At 39.2% G+C, this 15,209-nt stretch overlaps 1 protein-coding gene across 1 annotated transcript in view; it reads right to left on the bottom strand.

The window, feature by feature from the left end:
* The window catches only part of RALGAPA2 (Ral GTPase activating protein catalytic subunit alpha 2), a 409,525-nt gene that overhangs the window by 359,568 nt on the left and 34,748 nt on the right, over positions 1 to 15,209 (bottom strand).

Genomic DNA, 15,209 nt, shown 5'->3' with positions numbered 1-15,209 from the left:
AACTAGAGAATAAAGATCTCTGAAATACTTTTCAACATTTAAGGTACAATATGATTGAATAAGTACTCAGATACTATACAGACTTGGAAATTCACCAAAGTAAACTATGAAATATAAATAAAAAGAAAACATCTTATTTTTAAAATTCTTTTCTTTATGTTAAATTCATCCTAAGAAGCAATGTGGTATGATAGATATAAGGAACACTGGATGGTGTAGAATGGTTTCAATTTACAATTCTACCATTTATTAGTTATTGATCATGGACAATCACTTGGTTTCCCCATCTGTAAAATGGGGGGAAAATACTTTACTACCTACCTCACAGGGTCATTAGGAAGATTTTTCTGAAAAACTTATGTAAATATAAAACCATAAAAAATTTAGAGTCAACTTTAAGCCTCTCTTTTATTTTATTATCAAAAAGAATAGTCATTAAGCCCCACACAATCCTTTTACATACCTCAAGAAAGCTACATTTGATTTTTTGCGAAAAGGAATTCTACTTTCTTTAAATTTAAATTTTGCAGATTCTTCTTTTCTATCAATGAGCTACTGCTCCCACCCTCCTCCCTCTCTCCCTCCCTCTCTCTCTCTCTCTCCCTCTCTCTCTCTCACTCGCTCGCTCTCCATATGTGTGTGTGTGTTTATCTTCTTTATGGATGTCTTCTGGACCTCAATCAAAATCTCCCTATACTTTCAAGATGTGCAATATTAAGATGTGGAACATGCAGAGCCAATGATCTTATAGGTCCCGTGGTCTCCTCCTACTTGAATTAGTAAGGTCCTAAAATTCAGAAAATGTCTTGCTTTTTGTGACATCAAGTCTAAAGTGGCATCATTGCAGTTCCTTCTCATTGTTCCTAGTTGTGCCTTTTAAGACCAAATTGAAAAAGCTGACTCCTCCACATGCAATCCTTCAAATACATGAAAATAGCTATCATAATCCCCTTAGTTAAAATGCCAAAATGACATGAAATGAAGGACCTATACCATACTGGTTTTTTTTCCTTTGGATACTCTCCAGTTTATTAATATGTCTGTCTCTACTAGAGAACTATGGCACCCAGAACCAAAAACCAGTTAAGATATGATAAGTGGAATGTAGTGGGACCAACACCTCCCAAAAGACAGGCCCCTCTTCTATTAGCATTTTTGGCTGCCACATTATAATGACTCATATTGAGCTTATGGTCTGCTAAATCAGTCAGTCAGCAGTCAACAAGCATTTATTAAGTGCTTACAATGTGGCACTAGAAAACACTACAAAAACAAATATGAGCTGAAAAAAAGGGCCCTTGTTCTCAAGAAGCTTATATTATAATGAAGTAAAGCAACACATAAAAGGGAAAAGGTGGAGAGGGAAAAGAGGAAATGAAGATGCTCACTATGGAGACATGGTAGGTAAATTGAAGAGTGCAGCCTAGAGAGGAATATCGATTAGTAATCGTGGAGGCGAATAAGACATGGTTGGCCTAGGCACCCTCTTTAAATGGAAGTTCTAGAAGAAGTCATCCAAACATAGGAAGAGGCCACAAGGGCAAAGCACACTTCCAATATGTGATTTTCCAGGATGAAGAGGTTTGGGAGGCATGATAGAGAAAGTCTGAAGTGCAGCCTAGAAAGGAATGAGGGGTGGCTAGTCTGGGTACCCTTTTTAAAAGGAGATTAGGAAGAACCATATGATCAGACAGATGATTAGGGGAGAGGCTACAGGGGCAAAGGGTACTTCTAATATATGAATTCCAAGAATGTAATGAACATCTAACTTCCAATTTTGGTCTAGCTTTGTCTCTCCTACATTTTGAACTCGTGAAGTTGATTTGTTTGTGCCTACATGCAAGCATTTACATTTATACCTATAGAATTCCATCTTACTAGATTCAGTCCAGTACTCTAGCCTTTCAAGATCTTTTGTGAATCCTGATTCTGTCATCCAGTGTTATCTATTCCTTTCAGTTTTGCATCATTTGAAAATGTAAGAAGCATGTATCTATGCCTTTATCCAAGTTAGTGATAAAAATATTAAATAGCACAGTACAAAGGAGAGCCACAAAATACTCCACAGAAAAATTTCCTGCTGCAAGGAAAATAAATTATTAACTATTCTTTGAGTCCAACCATTCAACCTGTTCTGAATCCATCCAACTGTATTATCATCTAATTTACAACCCTCCATCAGAAAAGTATGTCATACTTTTATCAAAAATTTTGCTAAAATTTAGGTAAACTATATTCACAAATTTTCCTTTAAGGACTATTTAGTCACTGACAAAAAATTTTAAGTTGGCATGAACTGTTCTTGATAAAGCAATCCTTCGTCAAGCATGCAATCATCATTTGTAATCACCATTACCCTACCCAGATGTTCATCAATTATGTCTTTCATGGTATGTTCTAAAACAGGGCTTCTTAAACTTTTTCACTCACAATTCCTTTTTGCCTGAGAAATTTTTTATGCAACCCCGGGTATATAGGTATATAAAATAGGCATACATAACCTTTTACTGTTGCCAAATTTTTTGCGACCCCCCACATTCAGTTATATAATCCCATATGGGATTGTGATCCACAATTTAATTAGCTACGTTTAGAAAGTAAAAGTGAGTCAAATATTTATTAAGTACTTACTATGTGCAAGCAAGACACTGTGCTAAGTACTGGGGACACAAAAGGAGGCAAAAGATAGTCCTTGCCCTCAAGGAGTTCACAAACTAATGGGGGAGAAAGCAAACAAATATGTACAAACAAGTTATAATTAAGAGAGAAAAAGCATTAGAATTAAGAAGGACAGGGACAAAAAAAGGGGGGGGGGGTGTAGCTAGGTGGCGCAGTGGATAAAGCACCGGGCTTGGATTCAGGAGGACCTGAGTTCAAATCCAGCCTCAGACACTTGACACTTACTAGCTGTGTGATCCTGGGCGAGTCACTTAACCCCCATGGCCCCACCAAAAAAAAGGATAGGGAAAGGCTTCCTGTAAAAGAAGGAAATTTTAGTTGGGACTTAAATGGAAGGCTGGAGGTGAAGATGAGGAGAACATTCCAGGCATGGGGAACAGCCAGAAAAAAAATGCCCAGAGCCAAGAGATGGGGTATCTTGTTCATCAAATAGCAAAGAGGTGCAGAATATATGGGGGGGGATATAAAAAGACTAGAAAGGCAGGAGGGGGTCAGGTTATGAAGGGCTTTTAATGACAAACTGAGCATTTTGTATTTGAATCTGGAGTTGATAGGGAACCACTGGAGTTTATTGAATTGGGGGGGGGGGAGCTGACATAGCTGGACGTGCACTTGAAGAAAATCACTTTACTTGCTGAGTGAAGGGATTAGAGTGGGGAGCCACTCAAGCAGGCAGACCCCCCGGCAGGCTATTACAATAGTCCAGGCTTGAGGTGATGATGTTCCTATACTACAGTAGTGGCAGTGCCAGAGGAGAAAAGGGGGTACACTTGAGAACTGTTGCAAAGGTGAAAGCAATAGGCCTTGACAACAGATTAGACGGGGGTAAGAGTGAGGAATGCAGAATGACTCTCAGGGTTGCAAGTCTAACGAACTGGGAGGATGGTGTTGCCCTCTACAGAAATAGAGAAGGTAGGAAGAAGGCTTGGGGGAGAAATACTAAGTTCTATTTTGGACAGATTGGGGGCAGCTAGGTGGTACAGTGGATAGAACACTGGCCCTGGAGTCAGGAGCACCTGAGTTCAAATCCGGCCTCAGACACTTGACACTTACTAGCTGTGTGATCCTGGGCAAGTCACTTAACCCTTATTGACCAACCAAAAAGCCAAAAACAAACAAAAAGCTAGCTCTCACATATGGATGATATAATGTGAGACAAAAGTCACTATGATTTATTTTGGACAGATTGAGTTTAAGATGTCTACCGGGGGGGGGGGGGGGGGCAGCTAGGTGGCGCAGTGGATAGAGCACCAGCCCTGGATTCAGGAGTGCCTGAGTTCAAATCTGACCTCAGCCACTTAACACTTACTAGTTGTGTGACCCTGGGCAAGTCACTTAACCCCAATTGCCACACACACACACACACACACACACACACACACACACACAAAAAGCTGTCTACTGGACATCTAATTCAAGATACATGAAAGGCAGTAGGAGATGCAAGATTGGAGGTCAGCAGAAAGACTGGGAACAGGATAGGTAGACTGCGAGTCATCCTCATAGAGACAGTAATTAAATCCACGAGAGCTGATGAGATCACCAAGGGAAGTATAATTCAGAAGGAGAAGAGAAGAGGGCCCAGGACAGACCACTGAGGGACTCCTTTGGTTAGAGGACATGATCTGGAAGAGGATCCAGCAACGAAGACAGAGAGGGGCAGTCACACAGGTAAGAGGAAAACCAGTAGAGATGACATCTTTAAAGCCTAGGAATTGTAGAAGATGACAAAATAAGGAAGTCACCCATCTCTCCCAAATTCCCCCCCTCCCAATAAATAAAAATAATTTCTCAAAGTGAATTTTAGATGGCAGAAATAATTAAAAGTGGAGGTAAAACAGTCATCCAGCCCAAGGCAACTTGGGAAGAAATTAGGAAAGTTCTGACCTCTGGGGATGGTGAATTGCAGACACCATTAAGTCAACAAACAGCAAGCCCTGGGGACAGCTCTGTTGACAGCACTTTTGCCCACAGGAAGGTATGGGGGTCTGGTGACTGAGCAGGGGCAGATTAGAATGGGCAGCCTCTGCTAGCACTGGCCTTGGGCCCAGACCCTAGCTGGAGGTGAGAAGAAAGTACACTTCGGTGGGTTATTTTTGCAGCCCAAGTTAGCACAGAGAGACAGACAGGTCTGTGGACAAGAGATCTAACCAAGATATAACCAGGTCTATCAAGAGGTGATGAGGGTCTGAACTGTGTGAGTGGAAAGAATAGAGTAGATTTGGCAACTAACTGGCCATGTGAGGTGAGACAAAGTAGGACAGCAGTGCTCTTGAAAGAAGATGGGAAATTTGAAAAGGGGGTAGGTTGAAGAAGATACATTATGTAATGAGATCAGCCATCTGTCACAAAACATCCATGGCTGTACATCCTGTATTACTCACTTTAAGGTGATCCTTTTACTTACTGGTCATTGAACACAGGGACTACCCTGCAAGGGGAGTCTGCCATAGCCAGCTGGGGATCTGGGGGTCAGGAGTGGGTATGCTGAGGGTCAGAGGTGGCTATGCTGGGGTTCTCATGCAGAATTTTCACAATGATGCCTGCACACCTGCTGCTGTGGGTGCAAGGGCAGTGTCAGGCTAGGCCTGCTCTTAGGGGTTGAAACCTAGCTAAGAAAAGGAGAAGCTGGGATCCTGAACATTGATACAGATGATTGTATCAGAGACAAGCTCCATAATTATGGAAGAAGGGTAGAAAGCAAGCCATCTTTCCATATCCCCATCTCTAACTGGTTGATCAAATAAACCTCGAGAGTCAGAAAACACCCTCCAGGGCCATAGTTCACTTCAGAGAGCACTAGAACCAAGGATACCTCACCCTATGCTATTGCATTAGCCTTCTGGTTGGTCCGCTGCCTCATCTCTTCCCACTCCAGTCCACCCTCCTCTAAGTCAGCTCCCAAAAAGGCCTTCCAAAAGTGCAAGTCTGAATGTGTCACTTCCAATTCAGTCAATTCCAGTGATTCCCTAATCCCTCCAGGATCAAAGAGAAAATCCTCAATTTGTCTTTTAAAGTCCTTTATAACCTGGCCCCTTCTTATCTTTTTAGTCTTCTTACCCTTCCTCCCTCCCACATAGTCCATAATCCAGCGACTGGTCTCCTTACTCTTACTTACACAAGACACTCCATCTCTTCCTGGTTCCCACCTCCTGAAATGTTCTCTCTCCTTGTCTCTACCTCCTAGATTCTGTTAAGTCTCAATTCAAATCTCATCTTCTCCAAGAGGCCTTTCCCATTCCCTCTCAAAGCAAACGACTTCCCTCTGAGATTACTTCCAACTGATTTATCCGATATATAACAGTTATTTGTATGTTGTCTCCCTGTGTGAGAACCCCTTAGAAAGCAATGATTATTTTTGTCTTTCTTCATATGCCTCACGTTTAGCACATCGCCTGGCACAGAGCAAGGGCTTAACACATTCTTGTTGACTTCCTGACTTTCCATCTGATCCAAGAGGCAATAGGAAGCTACTGGAGTTGACTGAGTACAGGAATCATAAGGTTATTAACCCACTGCATAAAGAAAACCATTTTGACAATAGTGTGGAAGATGGTCCAGAGAGGGGAAGGACTGGAGGCTGGGAGATCAATTTGAAGGCTCTGGCAATAATCTGGCTGAGAAATAATGAGAGCTTGAACTAAAGTGGTAGCTATGTAATTAGGGCATTTAGGTGGCACAGTGGATAGAGTGTTGGGTCTGGAGTCAAGAAGACCTGAGTTTAAATCCAGACTCAGACACTTTCTAGCTGTGTGACCCTGTGCTGTATTACCTCAGTTTCCTCATCTGTAACATGAACTGGAAAGGGAAATGGCAAACCACTCCAGTATCTTTGCCAACAAACTCCCAAAAGTGATCATGAAGAGTTGGACATAACTAAAAAAAAAAATGTGAAAACACTAGGTGTCACTGTTTTAACAGTAGCAGATTCCATATGCCAAAATAGAGAACATTAGGATTAGACATTTTAAAATAAATTATATACTTGTAAATACATATTTGAAATATGTTTTTAAAAACTTAGCTGGGGGGGCAGCTAGGTGGCGCAGTGGATAGAGCACCAGCCCTGGAATCAGGAGTACCTGAGTTCAAATCCAGCCTCAGACTCTTGATACTTACTAGCTGTGTGACCCTGGGCAAGTCACAACCCCAATTGCCTCACCAAAAAAAAAAAAAAAAAGAAAGTGTACTACACTTAGAGGCAAGAGAACCTTGTTTAAATCACAGTTCACATACTTATTAGCTCTTTGATCATGAAAAACTTAGCTGGGGGCAGCTAAGTGGTACAGTGGATAGAGCACCCGCCCTGGATTCAGGAGGACCTGAGTTCAAATCCAGCCTCAGACTCTTGACACTTACTAGTTGTGTGACTCTGGGCAAATCACTTAACCCCAATTGCCTCACCAAAAAAAAACCAAACAAAAAAACACAACTTAGCTGGCTTTAAATTCAGATAATTCTCAACAATTATAACTAAGATACATTAATTTTAGTCAATTGAGATCTAATGAATTAAATTAGAAAAAAATCAAGAAATCAGTATCTTCTACTGATATAACATAAGTAGATTCAGCAATCTCAGCAATCATTTCCTTTACAATGGTTTTCTGAGGAATGTTTCATTTGTTTGCTTCTACTATTGCTTCTGCAACAACCACCCTCAAGGATTCTTAGCACTATTAATAACGATTTTTTCTAAATGATCAACCTTCCTAAATAGTCCTATTACCAATTAGTTCAGTAGGACTTTACAGCCTCGTGATAAACATACCAAAAAGATTAAGGCCATCTTGCTACTAAAATATAGTAACATAACTCCACAATTCCAAATCATATATCTTATTTGTTTTCCTTGGCAAAATTCATTAATTTCTATAGGAATTATTCCAAATTTTTCCCCAGCATAAAATCCTGGCAATCTTTAAAGTCATGAATTAGAAATTAAAGTTTCCACTGAAAAGAATGCCATGCAACTGACTCATCTGTTCTGTTTCTGATTGATTAATAACTTGCTCTAATGATATAGCATTTGAAGAAATGGCAATCCTATGACAGGATCATAGAGCCATAAAATAAGTAAATGATACAACAAATATTTTAACCACCAAAACAACAATATCAAGAAAGCCTACATGTATGATTAAATTCTAGATTTGTCTCAACCAGCCAAACTAAAGAGAACATAAGCATTCAGAGCATCACCAATATCAATGTAATAAAAAGAACACTGAATTTGGAGTAATAAGACTTGATTTCAAATGCTGTCTCTGCTATTCACTACCTCCATGACACCTAAAAGCCATTTCCATCTCCCTTGGCCTAAGTTTTCTCATTTGTAAATGATATCATCTCTAAGTTGCCTTCAAATTCTAAAAACAATGATAGGGATAGTAGATCTATGAGGAAAACAAACTGTCTAGTTCCTATGTTTCTTCTGTAATTCTGTTTTGTTTTCTTCCTATCACTTCTCTTCCCCAACTCCTGCCATTATACTACAAGTCTTAAGGTAGGAAGATAGCTCTCTAAAATTTCCTAACCTTCCATTTTCTCAATCTTTTTAAGTCTAATGACCTACTTCATCTCACCTTGTCCCCACACCAGATCTGACCATAATTCAGAAATGCCCCACTTCCCTAATAAGAAACTTTCATATTCCCCTACTTTCTACCACCTCTTATTCCACTTCCCTCTATTTCACCCCTCCTATAGCTCTTTACTTTCACCACGACCTCCATTCCCCTCCCTCCCTTCCTCAATACCTTCTCAGGACCAACCCTGACCTAATTTAACCCACCTCCCTCTCCAACCTTAACCCTGCAGTTAGTCATTTTAACTCTACACAACTCTCAACTCTTGAGTTTCTTGTTCTATCCCCATTTTTCTCTTGCCAAACCTCTACCCTGGACCATTCCTACTGCCCATCTCCTTCATTCATGCTCAGGAGCTTTTGAAAAAAAGCTGAAGGAAATCTCACAACAGAGCTGACTGGTTTATGATACAAGTTCATGTGATCCAACCTCAATTAAGCCCTTGAGGCAGGCAAGGCAGTCTTTTTTTTTTTTTACATATAAGGTATTTTATTTTTTCTGTTACATGTAAAGATAGTTCTCAACTTTTGTTTATATAAGCTTTACAATTTTAGATTTTTCTCCCTCCCTCCCCTCCCTCCCCCCTCCCCTAGACAGCAGGTAATCTGATATAGGTTATATCTATAAATCTATATACATATACACATATATATATATACATAATAACATTAATCCTATTTCTGCATTAATCCTGTTACAAGAGAAAAAATCAGAGCAGTGATGCAAAACCTCAAAATAGAAAAAAAACAACAGCACCCAAAATAAAAGAAATAGTATGTTTCAATCAGCATCTATACTCCACAGTTTTTTTTTTTTTTCCTTGGATTTGGAGATCCTCTTCTATCATGAGTTCCCTGGAACTCTTCTGTACCATTGCATTGGTGAGAAGAATATAGTCCATCACAGTAGGTCAACACTCAATGTTGATGATACTGTGTACAATGTTCTTCTGGTTCTGCTCATCTCACTCATCATCAGCTCACATAAGACCCTCCAGGTTTCTCTGAACTCCTCCTGCTCATCATTTCTTACAGCACAATAGTATTCCATTGTATTCATATACCACAACTTGTCCAGTCATTCCCCAATTGATGGGCACCCCCTCAACTTCCAATTCCTTGCTACCATGTAAAGAGCCAAGGCAGTCCTTTTAATCCTTCCTAATTGATTCTGTATCTCACCTCCCACAAATGCTGTTCCAAACCTTCTCTTCCTTGCTCAAGGGCCCATTCCTTCTCCTTATCTATCCCATATCTGTCTGTGAGGATTCTGCTTCTTACTTTATAAAGGGATGGAAGGAAGGAAGGAAGGGGGGAAGGAAGGAAGTGGGGAAGGAGGGAGAGAGGGTGGGCATCAATGCAACACAAGCTCTCTCTTCTCCCTGGATTTTTTGTGACTCTTCTCTCTCCTGATTTACCTCTTACTTGTCTGACTACTCTTCAGTCTCCTTGGTGGACCCATAATGCTCCCTAACTCTAAGTACAAGACAAGGTTATGAACTATGTCTGCTTCTTTTCTCCTTCTATACTCTCTCTTGGTAACATCATCAAATACCATGTGTTTAACTATCATCTCTCCAAAGATGAGTCAAAGAGTCTTGTCACTGAGCTTCAGTGTCATCTTAACAATTATCTGCTGGACATTTGAAACAATATCCCAGAGACATTTCAAACTCAACATGTCTACAAGTGAACTCATTGTCTTTCCCTCTAAACCCAGGCCTCTTCCAAATTTCCTTAGTGTCTAACCAAAGGACCACCATTCTTCCAGTCTGCTAGGTTCCCAACCTTGACATTATCCTCAACCCCTTATTCTCCTTCAATCTAGTTCTCTAAGCAGCTGCCAATCCTATTGTTTCTACCTTTACATCTCTCATATCAAACCCCTTCTCTCCACTCACACATTTTAGTTCAGGTTCTCATCACTTCTCAACTGGATTACTGCAACTCCAGTATCTTTGCCAAGAAAATCCCAAATGGGGCCTTGAAAACTGTGACACAACTAAAAACCACTGAACAACAGCAAATGTGCCAAGTATAATGCTAAGCACTGGCAATAAAAATACAAAACTAAGACAGTACCAGCCTTCAGGAAGGTTACATTCTAATAGGAAAAAACATGTATGGGGGAATAATATCCCTGGAGGACTCTTTTGATTTGGAAAATCCCAAGGATGGAGCAAGGGGAATGGATTGACACACTTTCCAGTAACAATGGCAGAACTGAGTAGTTGATGGTTCCAGAGCTAGAAAACAGGCTGAAATGAAGCATGGCTGAGGCTGACTAGATGCATCTAGAACAGATTGGATCCTAGAATGGGAACTGTAAAGCTAAAAGGGTTTCCAATTAGTATGTAAATTGCTTAAGAGAAGGGATTGTTTTGTTCTCTATTATTTTTATCCCTAGCACAGTGATTGGCTCATAAAAGCCACTTCAGTCCTAGAAATCATATTAAGTCCCCCAATGCATGGTCTCTAATCTAGAAAAGGCAGAAACAGTGTAGATGGGGAAAAGATGGCAGTACTGCTATAATTATGTTAATATCATTATATAGGGACAGCTAGATGGCACCGTGGATAAACACTGGCCCTGGATACAGGAGGACCTGAGTTCAAATCTGGCCTCAGATACTTGACACTTACTAGCTGTGTGACCTTGGGTAAGTCACTTAACCCTCATTGCCCAGCCCCCCCCTCCAAAATCATTACATAAAAATTAAGCAGTATTTTACCAAAATTGGTAAAGCTTATTAAATTTTTTTCTTGTGCATGATATTGCTTCCTAAAATGTACATAAAAGCAACTATACAGGGCAGGTATTGTTTGTATCCCCAGCACTTAGCAAAGTGCCTGACAAATAGTAACTGAATAAAAGCTAGTTGGCTTCATGAAAACTGTGTCTCTTCCAACACAGAGCCCCGCTGTGTATTTTATCTAATCCAACTGCTCTTCCCTTCTTTTGTTTTATTTAATGTCATTTCTATTTCCTCATTCAATTCGATGGGGAGTTATGATAATGGAGTCCAAATGTAGTGACCATATTACAACTGAATCAAGTTTCACAGTATACTTGACAAACCTTTTCCATTTTTTCTTTGATTTGTTATACTCCTAGTTTTATCCTTGAATCCCATGGAGTTCATCTAGCTTAACTGTGTCCTTTCGCAAACTCTGTTAAACTTTTTTGTTTTTCCCCTTCAAGGTTTCTGGCTGGTTTACAGTGGATTCTGCTCATTACCTTCCACTCTCTACTTGAATTTACAAACAATTTTGTAAAACCAACCTAGTGTTTAGCTTGAGCTATATCACCTCTCTCTACCTGGCAAAAAGGTAAGTGTTTGCTAGATGACAGAGTTTCTAGGCTTCTTTGGTCCATTATTAAGGTGACTGATTTGCATTAGTCAAACTTCTTTAGTAAAAGTATAAGACAATGGCTGTTCTTTGTTCCATTTTTCATCATCAACAGCTTGTTTACATAGGTCAGGCTAGGACGACTTTGACTGATTTCTTCTCATTTTTATTCTTTCTTCTAAGGTAGCAGTGATTTTAAATTTTTCTCAATTATTTAACTGTACAAAAATAGCTGATTTGAAAATGATTGCCACTTCAGTAACCATTCATTTTCTATCTCTTAGAATATATATAATCAATTTCATTTTTTTGTTTTATCACTTGTAATCATATGTCCAGCCACCAATCTTTTCAACCTATTTCTCTCCATAATGCTCATAACCACTGTTGCATTGACTTAAAGTATATGACTTAATTTGGAAAGTTTATTAACTTTTTGTAGAATTTCTCTATTACCTTATCATTGTCCATGATCCTTGAAAGAATGGAACATATTATTTTTGCCTCAGTATCTCCTGAGCACAGAGCCTGGCACATATAGTAGGTACTTAATAAATACTTGTTGAATAATTGATTAATGATAGTACATAAGGTATAATTATTGAATCCTTCTATACAAAGTCATGCAGCTGTGTTGACTGATTCCTTTAATAACTTCATGTTACCTAATCTAAACTGAGCCCTGGGTACTAAGAAACAGAGACTTTTATTCTTCCCTGATTTATGTGCCCTGCTCTCTACAGCAGCTATTCTAAACGTTCTGTCCACTAAAGCATGTGTTATGTCATTCCTATCCCACTTGCCCTATGGAAGATAACACTGCCTCCTACTTTATTGAAAAAAAAAAAAGAAAGAAAAATACTATCAATCTGACATAAGCTCCTTCATCTCTCCTAGCTCAGACCTCAAAATTCCTCTACATTTTCATTCACTCCATGCTTCTCTGTGCTAATCTTGAAAATTATACACCACTCTGCCTCTGGTAATCCCTCAATCTGTGTCCTTGAGTCCAATTAGTTTACTGCTTTAATCATTCCCTTCCAATATTTCATCTTGAGCCAAAAATAGTGTGCTCTTTTCCAAGACCCCACTTTCTTCTGGTTTTCTTCCTACCTTTCAGATCATTGGTTCCTCTGTTTTCAGTGTGGTGCAATAGAAAGTGCTAGATTTGAAGTCAGTAGATATGGTTAGCACAATGCCTAACAAACGGAGGTGCTTAACAACTGTTTGTAGAATTCAAATCCTCTCTCTCTGTCTTTATCTGTGTGGCCCTAGGCAAGTCACCCTCTTTGGGCCACAGTTTACCTATTAGTAAAATAAGGGAGTACTATTATTTCCTGAAAGATTGCTTTCAGCTCTAATTCCTATTATCCCTAAACATAGGCTTCCCCCAAAGCTATTTAATGGGCTGCATATAAACATCCAGCCTTAGTTTATCTTGAGAACTTCATTGCTGAATATTTAGCTACCTTTTGGACCACCCCATTTAGAAGTTAGCATTATGTGCAGACCAATTTTTAATTGGGGAGTGTTAGCTAAGTGGCTCGCTGCAATATTGGGGCAAGGAAGGAGACCGGCAGCCTCCCTCAAAACAGAACAGGATTTATTTTAACAAGAACGAACTTAAAAAAAAAACACAAACAGGATCAATAGGATCAAGGGAAAGGAAATAAAATGGGGAAAGGGAAATTATACAACCTGAAAAAAATACCACTGCCCAGGAATCAGCTGAGAATACGAAGCAGAACTCCTGTCGCCTTCCAGCGTCCAGCGTCCAGCTAGAATGCCCAATTCTCCTCCCCCAATCCCAGAAAAAGCCCACACAGCCCCAGCCAATGGGATGGCCACTCTGACAGTCACATGACTACCCTCACCAGGCATCCAATCATTATAATTTTGCCAGGCCCATGTAGGCGTGGGCAAAGGCATGAGCCTTGAAATTGCTCTCTTCTTCTAGGGATGCAGTATGATACAGTGTGAAGAGTTTTGGAATTGGAGACAATGGAGCTGAGTTTGAATCTCAGGTCGGCTATACACTTGCCTGTGAGACCTTGGACAAGAAACTTCATTCGGCTCTCTTGGCCTCAGATAAATTTAGCTATAAAGGATGGATGGGGCTAGATCTAAGGAGACTTCCTGACCTATGTCTATGCTATGATGTTCATGGTTTCTTTTGCAAATGGTTACTATGGGCACTACAATCTAAAATAACCAAATATCCCATTTAATTATATTCCTTGTTGCCTTTTAATGCATGATAAAAGCAACTCTATCAGCTTTATTCGTTTCTCCAGAGAAGTGAGTCCCCTTCCATTTAGGAGCTACAATTACCTTTATGTCTTCTTGTTTCACTTACACTAATAATAATGATATCAATATGATATATAAAAATTCAAACTCTGCTAACCCATTCTAATTAACTTAGAGTTAGCTGTGATGTAGTGAAAAAAATACTGAACTTGGAGTTAGGGGAGGTGGGTTAATTCAATTCAGATGCTGACACTGGATAATTGCTAGGCAGGGCCTCTACCTTCTGTGGATCCCTTTGGCAGTCTGTGAAACCTAAGGACTCCTTCTCAGAATAATATTTGTAAATAATTGAAGGAAACTAAATTTCGGTTAGAGATTAGTGAAAATAAAGGTATAAATGATTTCCCATTTAAACCCATAAATACCCTGAAATCTACTCACAGACCCCCTTGGGTGTCTGTTGACCCCAGATTAAGAACAAATGCTCTAAGGTGACTTCTACGGTCCCTCCAGCTCTGACTTTTTGTGAATTTATGTCTTAACTAGGGAGCAGTATAAAGACAGTTGCACAGGAAGAACAATAGGGGCTGCAAATAGAACCCCAAAGCTCCCCATACATACCTCCCCTTCTTTTAACTCTATCCCATTCAACTGCTTTTAGTGCAAAGTATATTCTTATACTAATATAAATGCCTCCACATTATTCCTAAAAGAACTAGAAACACTTTTTTAGGCTACAACATATGCCTAATTATAAATAATAAGTTTTTACTAGTACTTCACATAAACTCAATTTCCTTAAAGTAATCATGATCTATTGTCAAAATACTACAATAATCAGGGGATTTGTGGTATAAAAGTAACCAACAAGGCTTTCAAGTTCTACCACTGATAGAATCTGGTAAAATATAACTACACATCAAAAGTGGACATTATGACTTTGAAGAAACTAAAGTCAAATACAAGAAAAACACATTTGTTTGCGAAGGGAAAAAAACAGATTTAATGCCTGTATAAATTGAACATCTGCCCTAATGCATTCTCATCTTAAGTATTAACATGCAAAGCTTTAACACATCTTAATAAAGTAGTAGAGAAGTCTTGCTGATTAAAGACTTTTAATATAAAAAACTGGAAGAAAAACTTCATTTTAATTAAGTTTTTAAATTAAGGGTTTTTAATCTTATTTTGCATGCATATTTCCATTGAAATCTGAGTAATATGGTATTAAAATAAATGTTAAATATAATAGGATGACAATAAGAAACTTTTCAAACAACTGTCAGTACACACATTTATAGGACTAAGTTTCTTTTTTGTTCTGACCTACAAATAATATATT

Source organism: Dromiciops gliroides, chromosome 2 (assembly GCF_019393635.1).
Source record: "Dromiciops gliroides isolate mDroGli1 chromosome 2, mDroGli1.pri, whole genome shotgun sequence".
Classification (NCBI taxonomy): Eukaryota; Metazoa; Chordata; class Mammalia; order Microbiotheria; family Microbiotheriidae; genus Dromiciops; species Dromiciops gliroides.
The sequence above is the reverse complement of the archived record's forward strand: the minus strand, read 5'-3'. Positions and strand labels throughout refer to the sequence as shown.